This window comes from Lepisma saccharinum, chromosome 7 (genome assembly GCF_977018435.1).
Source record: "Lepisma saccharinum chromosome 7, izLepSacc3.1, whole genome shotgun sequence".
In the NCBI taxonomy this organism is placed as follows: domain Eukaryota; kingdom Metazoa; phylum Arthropoda; class Insecta; order Zygentoma; family Lepismatidae; genus Lepisma; species Lepisma saccharinum.
This window is the reverse complement of record NC_139235.1, coordinates 81,646,081-81,663,824: the sequence shown is the minus strand read 5'-3', so window position 1 is coordinate 81,663,824 and position 17,744 is coordinate 81,646,081. Positions and strand designations below refer to the sequence as shown.

Here is a 17,744-nt window from a genome sequence, read left to right as displayed (position 1 = left end):
ACTCTGTCACGGAGTGGCCTTGTGTCTCCTTCTCCTAATTGGATGCAAGTTATAAAAGAGTGTGAGGGAATATTCCAGCAGTTCCACGGAAAAACAATAAATCGGGGAGCAAAAGTAATAAGCAGTCTGTTGGAAATTCTAAAAAATAGGTTGTTTTTTTTGTGCAAGTTTTTTTAGTGAACGACGAGCTTTTTATATACCTCTAGGGCAAGGATATAATATTTTAAATGTAACCACACCAACCCTTGTCCACAATCCTTATATTACATTTCGACGTGGTACTATGCTAAGGACCTAGTTTTTGTCATACGAACCTGAAGAAGGGGATAGTTAATCTCCGAAACGTCGTTCTACAGAAAGAAAAATAGGAACAACATACTCGCATACGTAAGTACAGTTTTTAACGTCTTTTTTTATATTCTGGAATTGTGAGTAATACGCACCAAACCTACAAAATGCTACATACTGAAGAGCATCGCAAAACAACTTACACGGAATACATGAAAGTAATGGTGTATAGATGAATTATAAGTATGTAAAAGCATAAACTTACCCACGACTAGTGCTGGAAAGAACTGGAAGAAGAGCAGCTCTGGGTCCATTGTTTTTGTTTCATGGCATTTCTCTTTTCTATTTCTTGGGTCCTGCGATTCAGATATCGAACTCGGAAAAATGTTCTTGCTCTACAAAACAACTTGAGCATCTTCGGATCTTCACGGGGAAACCTATTTTTCAGAATTTCCAACAGACTGCTTATTACTTTTGCTCCCCGATTTATTGTTCTTCCGTGGAACTGCCTGAATATACCCTCACACTCTTTTATAATATTTTTTTTTTATCTTTAGTATGTGTTTTTCTCTTAAAAACAAGAGCGTTGCAAGCTTTACAGTGCTCAAAATAGCAGACACGCAGAGAGTATCATGCTGATGACGTCACAGAACCCCTGCCGAAGTTGTAAACATGGGGATTGACAAAAAGACCTGTTATGACAAACATTCTAGAGCGGGGGAAAGTGGGCTTCGACGGACTTTGAGTGGGGGGGAGGGGCAATTAAAGAAAAAGGGAAAAGAAGGTGAAAAAGTCAAGAATTTTGGATCTGTTATTTTGGTAGATACCCTGTTATAGTGTACAGTTGTTATAAGCATAAAAATACAGTTTTTTGTTGTGACGTTTCAGAACACATGCTCCCTTCATCAGACATTTATTTTTAGTTTGAATCAAAACTGTGTTTTTTATGGTTGTAACAACCGTAGACTACAAGAGAAATAAAGTTGTTTGATGTGAATGAAGATTAAATAAAAGCATATTTTGCTATTTTACTTCATAAGTACAAAATTTCACATCAACAGAACCAGTAGATTATTTATTCATTTAAGTAAACGAATATATTAAAAGGAGTGCAAAAAATGGCAAGTAGCAGCCATTTAAATCTGGTTCCCGGGGGAAATTTCAATTTCGAAAATTTGTAGGCAACTGGGTTGATCCACCAGGGGTGATGATGTCACAGCAGGCATCAAATTACAAAACTATTAGTTTTCATATTTTAAAATTGCTCCTTGCCTCTAATACGTAATTAAATTGAATGAACGGCTACCACTGTCGAGGTATGCAGGAGTAAGGCCCTTGAGGACTATTGCACCCAGGGCCCAGTGGGTTTTATCATTAACTTTGGTATTTCAATGATTTATGAAATGAAGGAACGTCATAGAGGTGTATACTAATGAAGATTGTGTTTTAGATTCTTAGAATGCGATCACGACTGTCATTATAACTACAGATTAATTTTGCTATTTAATAAAATCCCATTCAAAATCAACTTCTAGATCCTAATAAATAAAAGTTACTGAACTCAGATCTGTAGTCAGTTTCTCTGTAACTACTATCATTGAGGCGCTATACTGCAGAAGGCCTTAGAAAGAGTGCTTCGCGGGCTAACAGCAGACGTCGCTCGCACACTGTTCCCGATACTCTCGTGTCCTCTGCTCCTTGGCCAAACAAACAGGCCGAGGCAGCAAAGAGGAATAATTTTTCGCACAGTGATTTCAGTGCTTGCTTCAGTGAATGAAAGAATAGGCATCGCTATGAAATTCCAGTACACTGAAGTCAAGGAATATATTGTTTTAAAACATGAAGAACAAGTAAGTGAAACAAATGAAAATTCTAATGCATTAAGCCAAAAACATGTAATGACGCATGCTTTTCTCCAGCTTTCTGTTGTCACACTGTCAACTGACTCCCGAAATAATTTTTCAACATCCGACATCTTGAAATGTACGAGGTGTGGCTAGAAAAAAACTGTATTGATGTTGCTGTCAACAAACGGCAAGCGTGTCAAGGATAAGCGTTGCATGGGTGTATAACGTGATATCTTGCCTACCGGCTGTGTGATTGCCCAGGGTGCGCGGCGCTCAGTTCTTCTGCAGTTTGTGGATGAAGTGAACCGTACATCTGTGCTCCGTCGGAAAAGAAATTAAGTGTGAAAGTGGAACAGCGTATCAATCTGAAGTTTCTTATCAAACTCGGAAAATCCACCACAGAAACTTATGGTTTGTTGAAGGAAGTGTACGGAGATGTGTGTTTATCACGCACTCAAGTATTTGAGTGATTTCAAAGGTTTAGAGAGGGACGAGAAGTGATTGTGAACGACAAGCATCCTGGATGGTCTTGCACGTCAAAAATGGAATCAAACCTTGCAAATGTCGATGAATTGATTCGAATTGTGTACCCGAAGGTCAAACAGTCAACCAACAATATTTCATTACAATGCTGGCGACCCTTCGTGGGCGAGTAAGAAGACGACGACCTGATTTGTGGAAAAGCAAGTCATGTTCTTCATCAGGACAATTTTCGAACCATTCTTTAAATCGATCGGCGTCCATTTCTTCGAGGTAGTCTTTTGTTGATTTGGATTTAAATATCAACAAAGCATTCGAAATAAACCCATTTTCCATCCACAATTTGCCTTTGGTGTGGTTCGCATTAACCCACATTTTGTCAAGGAATACGATAAATCATTTAGCCTCCCTAAACCTTTTCATTTTCCGAAGATACTCGCTTCGTTTGGAAACCACATCGTTTCTATCAAGTACTTCCTTCCCAAATCACTTTTTTTATAGACAAACCCAAGTGCCTTAATCACTTTTCTGAGAGCCCACATAGAACATTGAAACGAAATAACCTCCTTTGCTTTGTTGAACGTTCAATTTAAAAGCGGTACGTAAGGTATATTTGAGTCTTGTTTTTGTTGTTGTCGTCCATTATGTTCCGTCCGTTCCGTTATGCCCATTGTTACAGGAAAAGTTTATTGTAGGGGAAGGGGAGGTGACGAGGAGGGGAGGGAGGGGACTGACGCATTGTCAGTTGCAGGTGTTCTGCTGTACTGCTGGGTTGTGTTTGTTCTTCGTTGAGTTGAGTGAGTGGGAAATTGCCCTCTACGATGCCATTTAGTGTTCAGCAACGTGCCTTTATTGTTGTACACTATTTCAGAACAAATTCATTCAAAAAAAGCTGCAGTAAATTCACGGAAATGTTCGGTAAGAGTGTTCCAACTGTAAGTTCAATTCAGAAAATGGTCAATAAATTCCGTGAGACAGGGTCTGTATGTAACGTGAAACACCGACGTAGGAGGACTGTACTAACACAAGAGACAGTGACTAATGTTAATGAAATAATGACAAGATCTCCCCCACAAACCTTTACGATGCCTAAGCCAGGAGACTCATTTGTCCGTAGGATCAGCCCATATATCAGTGAGGAAAATGTTGAAATTATATCCATATCGAATTCAAGTTTTTCAAGAATTAAAAGAAATTGACTACCCTAATCGTGTGCACTACTGTCAATGGTTGAAGGACTTCATTGGGAATGACATCACTGTGTTGGACTACGTGTTCTTTTCCAATGAAGCATGGTTTCACCTGAATGGTTACTTGTCTTCGCAAAATTATTGAACATGGAGCTCTGAAAATCCCTATCTTTTCGTGGAGTCCCCCCCCCACCCTCAGAAAGTTGGTGGCTGGTGTGCTATATCCACGGCCCATTTTTTTTGAAAACACAATAGATAGTGAAATTTACCAAAACATTATAATGCAGTTTGTTGCAATGTTGGAACCAGAGGAACGTCTGTGCTGGTTTGAGCAGGACGGCGCAACTCCGCATACTTCCAATGAGACTATGGCTATGTTAAGAGATTTCTTTGGACACAGGATTATTTCAAAGGGACTGTGGCCCCCCAGATCTTTCAAGTCCGGACTACTTCTTGTGGGGGGTTTTGAAGCAAAAAGTATACAGGCAGAATCCACGCACCTTAGAAGAGCTGAGGCACCACATCACTGAGGAAATTAGGAGTATAACTGTAGATGTCCTCCATAATGTCGCAAGAAATATGGAAAAACGTGTTAACATGTGCATTCAAGAACAAGGTCATTATTTTCAACACTTGCTTTAAGAATCTTACTTGTATATTTTGTATATTGTATATTTGTGCTCCATACCGCTTTTAAATTGAACGCACTGTACATATCAGGCAGGCTAGGAATGCACTTGTCTTTGTTACATATCTAAAATGCTTCTACGTAAGAGATCTCAATCAAAATTGTCAATACTTGATCTTGTGGCTTTCCTTCTCTTCTTAACTGGAGTTTTCAGAGGGAACCCCCTGGCATCTGCAGCATCCTTTTCTTTCAGAATGAGCCGAATGCAAGATTTACACACTCTGGCCATCACCAAACTTAGTTTCTTCTGCACGCATCAAATTCTGACTGAAAAAACGTACACATTCACCACCAATTCCCTCTAATCTGACCGTATACTTCTTCCACTACGTAAACCTCCTACAACCAAAACAAACACAGCTAGCAACATTTCCATCTCAAACACGTATTATATTTTGAGCACAAGCGCACTCACTCACAACAGGCAGAGGTCACTCACTCTTCCAGAAAGGGGCAGCGAGCTAGCTGTGGCAACCGGGCTCGCTCATTCGCGGACCTCATTGGTTCTCGCAGACACATCCCCATATTGTAGTCTGCTGCAAGCCTGGAAAGTGATCTTTTAAGGCCTCATGGACTAGCGTGAATTGTTAAATGAAGAAAGCTACGCAAATGAAACTATGTTGCTTTCAGTCGCCATATGAAATATATTAGTATATAATAAAAGTAACTGAACTCTGATCTGAAACCAGTTTCTTTCGATCTACTATCGGGGAATACTATGTATACTATCGCTATTTTATTATGCTTGTGACTGAAGATAATAGTACACACCTGCAATTGATCTCTTGATGCTTCTGACAAGTTGTAATGTATCTTATATCGTAATGCATCCATTATTGATACAACACCTGCTAATATCAATTCAAACATACAAACTTACTATACACAGAGGAACAGAGGTAATCAGGAAATCGTAAGAGAATAAAGGATAAAAAATAAATGTTACTATGGTTTAGCAGTTTGTTGTGGTCTGCTAGTTGGTGTGCCAGGCAGCAAAGTGCAGTGGGTAGGTTGAGCGGCAATTACAAATGTGAATTATATTACATGTATTCACATTTTTATTTATAAAAGCTCGACAAAACCCGAAAAAACCTGATTAAACCCACCTGGGTCCAGGTGGGTTGGGGTTTTACAAACACTGATTGCAGCACACGTTAAGTTTTCAAATTGGTATACTATTTAAATCAATCACGGCTAGCAACAATGCTGAACATATATTAATAGATTTCTCATTCTAGAATCCAAGAAAATGCCACACTTTGATTATCCACAATTTATAGGTCATGGGCAGTGTTAGCAAGTGGTCCACCCCCCCCCCCCTTCCTCCCAGGTAAGGTATTGACACTTCCGTCAATGGGTACCTTGTATAAACCTCATCACTTCAAATGGATGAAATAGATATGCATTATAGCTAACTTACATGATGTATTTCTCATTGCAGACGATGCATGTTAACTTCTCCACTTGTTGATTGCAGGAACACTCCAGGACTTCTACAGCTTCCTCCAGGATTTCAACCCAAAGCCTACAACAATGGAGGTACAATACATTTTACTAGGTGTTCAAAGATGTGACCATTTCACTGATACAGTAACTTATCTTATATAAAATTGCAAATGTTCCATGCAGAACACAAATAAGCATGAGCTATTACTTTACATTCCTAAAAAAAAATTTAAAAAATGGCAAATTTAACCCTAAAGTTTGTTTGTCAATTCTTTTTCCTTGTATGTACGCATTGCATTTTGTTAAGGGGAAGAGGGACAATTTCCCCTAGGCTTTCTCGCTGCTGTAGCTGCCGATCGCTGTTGCCAACTTCGCTCTTTGGAGCCAGATCTGGCTCTTTCGTGCACTCGTTTGGCTGTAAACTGTGGCACTTGTGATCAGTTTCCAGGGTTGCATTCCCCGAGGTGCACATATTTTAGTGTATCCAACTTTAAACTGTATACTATACATAGTTCGAAATTAGCCTCTCTTTGACCACAAAGTAAAGTGTTCCCCTGTGCTTTGCACCATGCCATGAAGGCATATAGGGATTGTGGAGTTAGGGTCTCACACTTTCTTGATCATGGCTGAAGGTGGGGGTGATGTGACCAGCACCACAGCCCCTCTGACCAGAGTGGGTGGGGCAAATTATATACTGAAATTTAAAATACGGCTACAATTTTTTAACCCATAACACGAAGATTTTGGACATATTATTCAATTATATTATGATATTTTTCTACATCTCTAGACTAATCACACCGATGTGATTAATGATGATTAGATGAAGTACATAGTGCGTCACACATGCATGTAGCATATTTTGTGTATATGTAAGCAAGCTTTTCTTCATTCTTTTTTAATGTGTCATTAGCAGGAAAGTGATTTATATGCAGTAAAAATGTGCTGAATATGAAAATACATATTTAGTTTTCTTCATCGAAATATGGAGCTAATATGGACTTAAAAATGGGTAAATTTTTACCATTAATATAAGACAATACATGAGCTACATAAAATACAGTATGCTTACATGGACATGAATTGTAAAACAAATGTGCTGTTACACTAAGAATGTTTGAATGGCTGTCACTTTGGTTGAACACACATTGCAAAATAAAACTTTACCATTGGTTGATAAACATTCATCTTCAAACTCCATTATGTAACAAGTTTAAAACAATTGAGTGTGCTTCACTAGGCATTGTAACTATTACCATGACTGTTTGGAAGAGAAACCACAAGCGAATCCCATACGTGTGCCACAAAATTGTTACTTCTGGTGCTGCTGTTGGGCACGCAACTAGTAGTGAGGGGTAGGATTAGAAATGGGCTCTCGACTTGGGACTCTCTTCCAATGTTGCCAAAATTACCTTTATAACAACCAGGAGCCGATGCTTGAGCCCTCATTCACTATTGTTAATAAACAGGAAATTCAAGTTTTTTACAATAGCAAAAGCTTAACAGTTGGAATGTCATAAACTTTTGTTTGTTTAATGTCGCTTCAGACTTTTATTCACAAGATAATCACCCAACTCTTTCGGTCACACGGGGACATGTAGTTCTTGCCTGAATATGGAGTTTATGTTGAGAAATGTTCTGGAATATGGAAATAATATGTAAAAATAACTAAAATATGAGCCAAAATCTAATATATGTAGAAATATTGAAAATAAGAAGTGATGCGGAAAGATAACATAAAATATACTAGGGACGTTCAATATATAAGTTTCCCTGTGCTATAAAATATTGTATAAAGCAATGCCATTAAAAAGAAGCACATGGTTGACAAGCGCCATCCTTCATCACATGGAACAGCAATCGATTCATTATCAGACGTGAAGGCGCATGCGCTCAAGGGCGAAAAGTAAATGCTTGTTCGGAAAACGTGGGCTCGTGTCATAAGGAGTTCAGAAGCATGGATGGTGTTGGAAAGCTGGAGTTAAGGGCGCTAAGGGCGTTCTGCTTATGGACTTTTTTTGGAACGAGGAAGAACAATTAATGCTGACCGTTATAGTCAAACATTGGATAAACTGAAAAATGCAATTCGACATAAGCGATCAGGTCTCCTGTCAGCTGGTGTCATTCTTCTTGATGATAACGCTCGCCCCCACTCAGCAGTGCAAACACAACACAAAATTGAAGAATTGGGGTGGGAATGGCTGCCCCATCCTCCATACAGCCCCCATTTAGCACCGAGTGATTTCCATCTTTTTCCGGTGTTAAAGTCAATAGTGCTCAATAGCCAGAGCCCTGATTTTCTTGCAAAGGGTATGGACAAATTGGTGCAACGGTGGGACAAATGCATGAATCTCTACGGGGATTATGTGGAGAACTGAGGAAGGAACCTCCTACACATGTATGTATAATTTTCTAATGTATCTTAAAAATATTTTTTTTTACAGCATACGGAAACTTATATATTGAACGACCCACGTAATTGATTTCAGCTTCATAAATATGTATTTACTTATAAATCCATTCACTGGTCATTAGTGTGTGGCATGTATCCATTAGGGTTCAGTGGCAAAAAAGCCGCAGGCTGAACCTTGCCCTTCAATAAAGAATAATTAAATTAAATCTACCCACGATTCGAACACAGTTTAGCATTCCTAGCATATACTACAGAGGGAGTACAAAATATGTTATAATTTATTTTTCTGGCAATACTCAATGGAACCCTATACTGGCACCTTACTATACATGAGAATGAAACTAACATTTTATTTCAACAAGAGAAACATGATATGATCCATATTTTTATGTGATGTCACCACTTGAAAATATGTCACTGGTATACTTTTTTGTGAAAGAAAGCATAATTGTTATGTTATTGTATATAAATTTCACCTTTTTTGTAATTGTATTGTATGTTTTATTGTGTATTGGGTAATGGTTTAAAAAAAATGTTTCATGTAAATCCATGATAGAAACCCAAGTACATGTCATTTCTGTTTGTAGCATGTTTTTTTTTGTAATTAGACAGTAATTCATCACAAATCAAAGCATAAAAGCAAGGATTTTGCATGGGAAATGAACATTCACCACAGATCGTCAACAGAATTCAAACCCAAAGAACTGCTCACGTTGTACATACATCTTTGTGAGGTAGTTTGGGGTGCAAACTAGGCCTATGCAACCATATGTATGCCAATAGCCACACTGATAAGGCAAAATCTTACATTCTTTTGAAGTTATTATTAAATGTAACACAACCACTGAATACCTTGCCAAATCAATCAGGTTTGCTACACTCTTCTCCCTGCAACAATATTCATATTTAAGCATGTTCTCTAGTAGTGATGAGTTGGTTCTTCTCCTTGTCAGAAAACCTGCCGTTGGTGGAAGTACAGACCCTATTTGTGATAGTTTTGTTTTTCCAAGATGCAGCCCTTTTTTTAGTGACCATTTCATCTTGTACTTATTTTTTTTTTATTTCTTCAAGTCCACTTTATGCACAGGAAGGCTAATCGGGACTGGGCCAACAGTTTAAAGTGTGATCCGAAGCACTGTGTCATGTGCCTCAACTGAGTATTAAAGTCGGGACCTCTTGATTTTTGTGAATGCAGTGTTGTGCTTGCATTAGAAATTATTTCTGCTACAGCTACAAACATATTTTTGACTCATTTATTTAATTTCCTTATAAGCCACCATAGGCCATTAAATAGTGCAGAAATACTACCAGGTGTGCCGGTTAATAATTCTTAATTTCGTCGCTGGATGGCACTGGAAGCAAGGGTTGGTGCACAGTCTCAACTGTTATGTCAGTGTGCTGCCAGGACAGTACCTGTCAAAATGCAGTGGATGTGCAACCAAGTGCGAGTGATCGTGATATTGGGTTTGTGTGGGAAACATGTTGACCTTCAAACCAAATAAGGAGCATGTGCCTGCTTTTCTTGTTCAATCAAAAGAAAAACGCTAGTGAAAGCCATCGTATCCTTGTGGAAACGTACCGTGACAATGTCCTAATGCAAGATGCCTGAGTGCGTTGGTTTCGACGATTCAAAAGTGGTGATTTCGACTTGAAAGACAAAGATCGCCTTGGCCAGCCAAAAAAATTCCAAGATGCTGAATTGCAAGCACTGTTGGATGAAGACGATACGCAAATGCAACAACAACTGGCAGAGAAGTTAAATGTTGGTCACCAAACCATATCTGAGTGTCTTCATGCCATGGGAAAGATCCAGAAGGCAGGAAAATGGGTCCCACATCATCTGAACGACAGACAAATGGAAAAGCGAAAAACTGTGTGTGAAGTGTTGCTTTCTCGGCATGAAAGAAAGTCTCTCTTGCATCGGATAGTGACTGGGGACGAAAAATGGATCTACTTCGAGAATGCAAAAAGTCATGGGTTCACCCAGGACAACCTTCAACATCGACCGCAAAACCGAATCGCTTCGGAAGGAAGACAATGCTGTGCATTTGGTGGGATCAGAAGGGTGTGGTGTACCATGAGCTTCTGAAACCAGGTGAAACAGTGAATGCTGTTCGCTACAGTCAACAACTCGCTGACAGGATCACCTCCAAATGTGAACGATTTTTCTGGAAGGGCATCCAAATTTTGATGGACAGATTGGCACAATGTATAGCTAGCGATGGCACATACTTGGAATAAAGCATTTGTTACCTTTCTCCCCATACACTTGTTTTCTTTCGGATCAATTAAGAATTACTAACCGGCACACCTGGTATACAACACTTTTAAATCTGCTTCGATACAGTTTGTTCACAGTAGTGTTTTCCCATTTTTTTCTGGATGTTTGAAGTATAAAGATCTCCTTCATGAATTAACTATGCAAATATTATAAGTCTGCCATATTTAATTGTCTTGGCTGATTTCGTCCCAATGGAATACTGTATCCATCATCCTAAATATCTAGCTGCTATGCAAAGGGAATTCCCATGGTCAAAACATTAGTGACCCCAATTAGCCCCCAACGATCCTTAAACATGCACAATATTTCAACATTTTTGTCAAACTATAGCTTAAATGATGCCCTAAAATATTTTAAGTCTCTTTTCTTAACCTCCAGAAATGTAGTTTAGGCAAGAGATTTGAAGTGTCGTCAGAATTTGGAGCTACCTCAGGATATGAAAAATCCATTCTCATGCTTTCAACAAATGCAAAACAAAATCAATCATTCCCTGGGTGTATGTAGTTGTATTAGTACGAGCACGCATATTTCGTTTTTGACCAAAACAGGAAATGTGAAATATGAGGTTATAATGTTTCTGAAAGGTGTGAGGTGCATTTTCCTACTGCTCAGCAAAGATGAGAAAGTCTCTCTGGTGCTGCTGTCCTGTAGGCAACTTGTTTGTTCGAGGGTGGGGTCGGGTGGGGGGTAGCAAGGACTGCTTGATTTTTAACACACTTTCAATGTTGCCAAACTTACATGGATGAAAGGTTATTGAGTTCGAGTGCGTCTGTTGTGTATGTTGTTTGTACTGAAATGAAGGGCAAAACCGTACATAGTGAGAGCCGAGAGGTGATTTCGAATGTTGTTAAATTTTTTGACAACGAAGTGAGAAAAGGATGTTACATGTTTCCGGTCAATCAAGCTACAAAGCGAGCTCTCGAGAGCTAACGTCACTCTCATCTTCAGGGATTCCCTTCAATCCCTGAAGATGAGAGTGACGTTAGCTCTCGAAAGCCTATTCAGAAATCACCTGGCCGATTGCCTGAGAAAATCTCTTCAAATCATTCTTTATTTTTAAAATGTAAGCTGTGTGTATATTTGACGGGTTATCTATTTACATAAATATTGTTTATGCGAACCTTGCCCCCCCAAAATTTATCTTAAGTTAGCGCCTCTGGCCTGGTCCCCCCAATCGCCGCCACTGTCTCTAAGGATATAATTATAATTAATAATTAAATTGAAGATAAAATTGTTTCTTAGATGGTAATATTTACTATCGCATAGTAAGAATCACAACCATGACAATAATTTTTATTGTTATTAATTATTTAAATCGGGAATCGTCACGAACGCTATCCATTCTTTTCAACCAATGACCACGCCACCCTGAACGTCGCATTTTGTGGCAGGTCCACCAGAATTCCATCTGTCAGAGAACAGCTGTGAGGCAATGTGGCAACAGCGTGCCATTTGAGAGCAGAGGAAAAGGGTTCCCCCAGATTCTCGTCTGCTGCTGTTCACCGGATCAGAAACAAGTGGGGGTGGATTTTAGTTTGCATATTTTCCAGGGGTTTTCTCTTCTTTGCTGAGCAGTACCCTGTTTTATCATGAAATGATGCAAAATGATCTGCAAAATGTGAAATAGACTCTTTAACATGAAATTTAGAATTTATTTACAGATTAATTCGTATTCTCATTAAACTGATCAAAAATACAAAACTTTTGTAATTATATGTAGTGAGTATCTATTGTTTCATACGACATTTCGGGAACGGAACAACTGCTCCCTTCTTCAGGTTCTTTTTCTCGGCTATCAGAAATATGTCATAGCCACGTCAAATCATCTCAAACGTCAGGAAAGAAGGAAACGGTACAATTTAGGTGAGGGTGGAATTTGGAAAACATTTCTACAACATTCACTACCCCCATATTCCCTAGTTTGTTTAAAACCTTCATTGTAAAAACTTCTCTTATAAAAACCCTACATACAAATAAAATTAGATAACTTCCAATAAATATTATATTTAGCACATCACTAAATTAAGCAAATTAGCCATCAATTAAGTTGGTAAAGCCTAAATATCATTAGGTATTCAAATGAAAAAAACATTACCTGATAAAGAAATTCTCTTGGAAACCAGCAGTCACTTTACGGGGAAATTATCATAGCTGCCATCTGGAAAGTAGGGAATGCTGGGTAATTTTACACTATTGCCAAAATGACTATAGAAAGTATACTATTTAACCATATAGATAAAACTTCACTAGATGTATTTTCAAAAATTGTTTATTTTGTCCCTTTTTGTATGGAATTACCCCATGTTTGAGTTTTTTTATAACTCACACACTAATACCCTCAACCTAATTTGGACTAGTAACGTAAGTGACCATTTACTGTAATGTAAGTGACTATTATTTTATTTTTTCTGTCTTTACACATGAGTATTTTAATACTTTAAAATGGTCTTGGGTTCCAAGACACTTTATCTAAGTTGACACAAAGTTATATTTTTCAAATTGTAAAAACAGAACAGGAATAAAATTGCAAGTTTACTTTTCACATATTACTGTCACATTCTGTGTAACGTAAGTGATAGTTTTATTTCATTTCTTTTTTCATTATACAATGAATAACAATGATCAAATTTGAGTGAGAAAGTTGAATTATAATTTTAATTTAAAAAAAGGTAAAGTGCTCCCCTGTGCTTAGCACCACGCCATAAAGGAGTATAGGGGGTGTGGGGGTAACGCCCCACACTTTCTTGATCCGGTCGTGAGTGGGGGTGATGTGATCAGCATCACGCCCCTGACCGCCTTTACCCTCCAGGGTTTCCCCCAGGTACCCATATCATTCGACTCTGGGTGGGTGCCGGAGCCGCTTTCAACGTTAGAAAAGTTCCCGGATTTGAACCGGCCGGGGATCGAACCCGGGACCTTGAGCTTGGTAGTCAGACGCATTACCGGCTGAGCCACCGTGGCCACATAATTTTAATGAAGCTAAGGAAATTTTTAAACTGTAGTAAAAGTAGTAAATTATTGTGAAATCACATTTCAAATACTTTTATAATTTGTAACATAAGTGACCACGGAATTACCCCTTTTTATTGTTAAGTTTTGGTTTTAAAAAAGGTATTTTTCACTAAATTTAGGTTGGTTGATTGATTGATTGATTTAGTTTATTTTACTTCGTGTTTTGTGCCTCTTGGCTAATTTGCGAAGATGGGGATGAGTGATGAAATGATGAAATTGATGAATGGACATTCACAAACAACCAAGCCCGACCGGGATTCGAACCCGGGACCCTTGGCATCGCAGCGCGATGTGCTAACCACTCGGCCACAGGGTCGGGCAAATTTAGGTTGGGTAAATGTTAATAATACGGGGGAAACTGACATTTTTTGACGGTCCCTGGTCGCAATTAACATTACAGCCCTCGAACTGTATATTTTGGCACATACTCTACTTCCAAAGTCGATATTTGAACCGCAGGATCAAAAGAAAATAAATAAATAAATAAAATTAAAGGAGAAATACTATGAAGGATTCAGAACTGCTTTTTTAATTTAAGTTCTTTCTAGCACTAACCGTAAGGAAATTTATGCTCTTGCTTACTTACATTTTTGCTAAGCACCATTACTTTCATGTACACCGTGTCCATAAATATACTGTCATACTTTAAAGTGGTATTACGTCGCTTTGGATAATCGTATTTAAATGAAATTGGTGACATTTGAAAGAAAAACTCACATATTTTATTTTACAACTCATAGACATTGAATGTGGCCCCCACGAGTGGCCCTGCAGACATCAAGGCGATATTCCCATTCATGCCACACACGCTCCAACATATCCACAGGGATGAACTGGATTGCAGAAGTGATGCGAATTTGCAGTTCTTGCAGGTTTTGAGGCAATGGGGGTACATAGACACAATCTTTTATGTAACCCCATAAAAAAAATGACGTTTGTGAAGGAGCCTGATTTTGAAACCTTCGCCTATAAGCACGCTGAACCTTCACCACACTCTGCGTGGAATGATATTCCAAAACACACCAACTACGTTCTTAAATCTTCTGTAATAACAACACAATTTTAAAGGAAAACATTCACATGTAACCTGCCTGCCTGCTAAATATCCAACAATGAACCTGCATTGTCCATTGTTGTCAGGAGTGAATTTATTTCAATTTCTATGTTTGATCTCGTTCATTGTTGTCCATTGCTGATATTGGTGTCCATTGTTGACATGCACAAAAATATTTGAGTTTTACTTTCAAATGTCACCAATTTCATTTAAATACGATTATCCAATGCGACGTAATATCACTTTAAAGTATGACAGTATATTTATGGACACGCTGTATTCTATGTAAGTCACGTTGTGATGCTCTTCAATATGTGTTTTTCTCTTAAAAACAACAGCGTTGCATGCTTTACTGCGCTGGACATTCTGAGAACCCTGCCATGTTTGTAAACAAGGGGGCTGGAAGATAAAGGTCTCTTATGGCTAGACTTTCAAGAGCGAGGGAAAAGTGGTCGAAGGGCCTTGGATTCACAGACCTGCTGCGATGAGCTGGCCGCCTGACAGCATTGCACTCAAGAGGAAACATGACGGGCCAGTTGGACATGGGGGGTAGAACTGGGCTGTCCTTTCAATGTGCTAAACTTAGCGAATCTCTGGGGTATTTCTAGGTGTTTCGTGATGTTGCGTGACTAATTTCGTTCAAATATGTGAAAATTATGACTTATTTTTTTTTACTTCTTATCTAAAATATTTCAAAAACAATATTTTTATTATTTTGCTTTGTCATCGCTGCATCTCCCGATGACTGGACGCCTCGCCTCTGCGCACAGTGCACATTCGAACCAATTTTATATTATGTGAACCATTTCGAATGCAAGTGAATATAGCACCCAAAACGACTTTCCACCACAGCAGCTATAATTTTACGTAGTTAGGTCAGGATTACTAGGTTTGGTACTGATAGTTATTTTTTAATTCCAAAGTGTTATTTCGCTACTTTTGTGTGCATACAAAGTTTTTACTAACAAAAAGCGGCGAAAGTGCTCCGAAAATAGTTCAACTTGTGTGGGTCATACTTTGGGATCAAACAACTCCGTTATTTGTGCCTTCCGAAAGCTAGAACTATTACGTAAACATTGAAATCTTACGTAATTCTCGAGAGGGTACACTGGGTCAAAGTGGAATACCCTAGTTAGGATAATCCTCTACCATGCATTTTCCCCATCTTATTTTCTCATGATCTGTAAATCAATGTTATTTACACTCAAGTGGCAAAGCATTCTGTCGCTGGAAGGGCAGGCACAGGCATGTGACTTCCTGTTGTTAATTGTTATGGGTGAGACTTTTTCAAAATATAAAAAATATAACCTTTAAAGTTATTTTCGAAAATGTAACATATTCTTGCATCTATCAATGTACCTGAATAGTAACTCTTGATGTGTGCCAACTCGTAAACCGTATTTCTTAATTTTATTGTAAATTGATGCTTTAGATGTCATTCGAGTGGCAGTCCTTAATGTTCCGATGCCCCTACTTTCTTCCTATGCCCGGTAATAGGCTTTTATGCTTGTTTTTGTAGCATTCCAGAGTAATACAAGTCATTATTTCCCTTTCTTACTTCAAGCTCAGAACAATGAAATCCGACCCCCTGGCGGAGTGGTTAGCACATTGCGCTACGATGCCAGGGGTTCTGGATTTGAATCTCTGACTGGGCATGGATATTTCTGGTCAAATTAGCCAAAAGTAGCACAAAAAGCAAAGTAAAAAGAACCCAACGAATCAAAGAACAATAAAAAAATAAATGAACGAAAATAAAAAAATATTAACAAAAAAACAACGCAACAGGAGTGAATCGAAAAACCAACAAAAACGCAGAACACTGTGATAGAAACATTATTTTGCCCTCGGAACAAGTTGTCTTTGCCTTTCTAACTCACCTTCCCTTTCCCCCTCGTTGGACAAGAAACAGATGTGAAGCCTAGTTTGTACCATGTGCCCAGCGTTGCCAACCTCCCAATCAGGAAAAGTGTGCTGATTAAACTCTTAAATTTTGCTAAATGCAACTAAGGCTCTGTCCGAAAGGTACAAAGTACAGACTTAAAGTATGGTCTTGGCGGAACTGACATCACCTAGTACAGTTCAAAAGCACCAAGAACAGAAGTACGGAAGTGCACAGCTCGCAGTGCAGATGGTTGGTGACTAGGTCACGTGGTTTCCGCACTCGTTGTTCATTTGTTTAAAATCACGGAGGTAGAAAGCCAGCAACACAGGTAGATATACGTTATGGGCCCGCAAGTTGTTGGTTATAGTTCTTCTAATGTGTGGAAATGTATGTGTACGGACATTTGAAAATGCTATGTGATTTCTATGGTGAAAAATAAGTGTTCAAAATGCAAAGAAAACAATGAGTACTCAGTTTTATCTACTGATCGTATTTGGTGCTGCAGTCGAAGTGCAATTCGAAAGACGTGTACTTCCAGTCCATGACTTGAAGACCGCACTTCAAGATCATACTCGGAGGATGCTTGCTTCAAGTACAGTCTTGCCCCTTTCGAACATGGCTTATATTGTGCTTAGATGACTTAGATCTTAAGTTCATTTTATGCATCTATTTTGGGGGCAGTTGCGATGTGAACATGCATCGTTGATTAGTTATACAATAATGGTAATTTCCTCCATTAAATTAATTACAATGGTTTAACCAATATAATTGGTTCAATCGCTTGAAAAAAATTTGAGAAAATTAGATAACTACAAAAGGTGGCAGCTTGTTTTATCTGTGACCCCAACTTTCTAGCAATTTCCTTCAATAACACGTTCCCCGTGAGCTAAGATGATGAAAAGAAGATGGTGGACCAGATGTGGCTGGATCGGCATGCTACCTTACCTTTTGTTTGACACCATGGGCGTCGCTAGAAATTTTCCTGGGGGGGGGGGTCGAATCGAAGATGTCGAGGAAAACCCCTCCCCTCAAAAATATTGTGATACAGACCAGTGGCATATGCAGAATTTTGTCAAGGGGGGAGGTTATTTTTAAAATTATTGCATTATCGGTACTTTAAATTATGTTATTATTATTGTTATTACTACTAATAATAGTAGTAG

General features: G+C 38.6%; 1 long non-coding RNA gene across 2 annotated transcripts in view; it reads right to left on the bottom strand.

Moving 5' to 3' along the window:
* The window catches only part of LOC145989963 (uncharacterized), an 82,636-nt gene that overhangs the window by 34,326 nt on the left and 30,566 nt on the right, over positions 1-17,744 (bottom strand). For both annotated transcript variants that reach the window (XR_014441906.1, XR_014441907.1), the window contains exons 4-5: positions 12,729-12,791; positions 5,914-6,018 (exon numbers count right to left, since the gene is read on the bottom strand). This is a non-coding gene — a long non-coding RNA (uncharacterized LOC145989963). The remainder of the gene's footprint in view (positions 1-5,913; positions 6,019-12,728; positions 12,792-17,744) is intronic.